We start from the raw sequence: 1,874 nt of genomic DNA, 5'->3' as shown, positions 1-1,874 counted from the left end.
TTTCCTACCGCTATCATAAAACTCGCTACCGTGTGGCCCACAGAACACCCAAGGCCAAAAGAGTCGAAATTTGAGAAAGAAAATTATCTCGATAGACTGATGCTTGCAAACACGCCGCCATTCTCTGCAGCGAACAGCCTCATCAATTCCCCTTCACAAAGGGCTTTTTTGCCTTTAGTAGACCTGAGTCCTAATTTCCTGAACTTATTTGATACTTCAGAACGTGTTACAGAGAACACGAATGTAAAAGACACAACTGCAAGAAATGCCTTCGAAGAAAACATTTTATGGAAACCACTACTATGCCAGAAGGCACCATCTCTGAAAACACAAACTACAATCCTCCTCCTGAGGCAGATTCCACTGGGACTGCGTTCAACTTAGGGCCACCTGTTAAACCCATCCAACACAATGGGAATACAACAACGTGGGCACTGACCTGTCCTCCGAACCCAAAAGCTTCGATTACCCGTTGCTCTCGTCTGCAGGTGATCAGTTTGAAATTCAGCTAACCGAGCAGCTACGGTCCCTCATCCCCAACAACGTGAGAAGGCTCATTTCTCATGTTATCCGGACCTTGAAGATGGACTGCTCTGACACCCGTGTGCAAGTGACCTGTGCCAAGCTCATCTCCAGGACAGGCCTCCTCACGAAGCTTCTCAGCGAGCAGGAGGATGTAAAGGCGTCCAAGGCAGAATGGGATACGGAACAGTGGAAAACTGAGAACTATATCAGTGAGAGCACAGAAGCCCAGAGTGAACAAGAGCAGAGGTTGAGTGAGGTGAGGACCACACAGAAATATGAGACCCAGATTTCCCATCATTTAGCGTATGCCAGGAAAGTGCCCACACAGGAGAACCTGGGATGCTCAGGCCACAGCCTGTCTTGGCCATGTAACTTTGGCCATGACTGTGATCTCCCACTTTGCTCATTTAGAGAGTGAAATAGATTAGTACACAAGATGAACTGTAGGTTCCAAGTAGGTGGCCATGTTTTCAACAGATGCCTTTTTCTCCTTTTGTTGTTGCCATTTCGTAGGTTTAGGATTGGGTGTATGTTTCTGCTCTGAATGGCACTTGAATGTTTGCTGACTCCTACTCCGTGTGACTGGGGCGTACAGCTGTGGACTGATGCATGCCGTCCCATCATCTTTCATGATCAAAGCAGTCTCTTCTTTTTTCACAGCTGAAGAAGCATCCATAGGGAATCCAGAAGGAGCGTTCATGAAGGTGTTACAGGCCCGGAAGGAGCACACGAGCACTGAGCTGACTGTTGAGCCGGAGGCGCCCTCAGACAGCAGTGGCATCAACTTGTCAGGCTTTGGGAGTGAGCAGCTAGACACCAATGACGAGAGTGAGGTTATCAGTGCACTAAGTTACATCTTGCCTTATTTCTCAGTGGTAAATCTAGATGTGAAATCAACATTGTTACCGTTCATTAAACAGCTTTCTTCAAATGTACAAGATGGAGACGGGCCCCTGAGTATTTTGAAAAACAATATAAAGAGCCCCTCTCTTCCACCTGCATCCAACAACCCAACTTACGAAATTTATGAAAGTAAATTGGTCGGCAAAGCCTGAGTCCTGTCGTCTCGCCTTCCTCCCATACAGCATGAGCTTCACCACTCGCTCCACCTTCTCTACCAACTACCGGTCCCTGGGCTCTGTCCAGGCGCCCAGCTACGGCGCCCGGCCGGTCAGCAGCGCGGCCAGTGTCTATGCAGGCGCCGGGGGCTCTGGTTCCCGGATCTCCGTGTCCCGCTCCACCAGCTTCCGGGGCGGCATGGGGTCCGGGGGCCTGGCCTCAGGGATGGCTGGGGGTCTGGCAGGAATGGGAGGCATCCAGAACGAGAAGGAGACCATGCAAAGCCTGAA

The 1,874-nt window shown here is 50.1% G+C and overlaps 1 pseudogene across 1 annotated transcript; it reads left to right on the top strand.

Annotated features, from left to right (window-relative positions):
• Positions 1–43: 43 nt before the first annotated feature.
• On the top strand, positions 44–1,868 carry LOC108525575 (leucine-rich repeat-containing protein 37A3 pseudogene; annotated as a pseudogene). The gene has a single exon (XR_001884296.1). The product of XR_001884296.1 is annotated as a leucine-rich repeat-containing protein 37A3 pseudogene (transcript).
• The last annotated feature ends 6 nt before the right edge of the window (positions 1,869–1,874 follow it).

Source organism: Rhinopithecus bieti, unplaced genomic scaffold (assembly GCF_001698545.2).
Source record: "Rhinopithecus bieti isolate Rb0 unplaced genomic scaffold, ASM169854v2 scaffold_72085, whole genome shotgun sequence".
Taxonomy (NCBI): domain Eukaryota; kingdom Metazoa; phylum Chordata; class Mammalia; order Primates; family Cercopithecidae; genus Rhinopithecus; species Rhinopithecus bieti.
The sequence above is the reverse complement of the archived record's forward strand: the minus strand, read 5'-3'. Positions and strand labels throughout refer to the sequence as shown.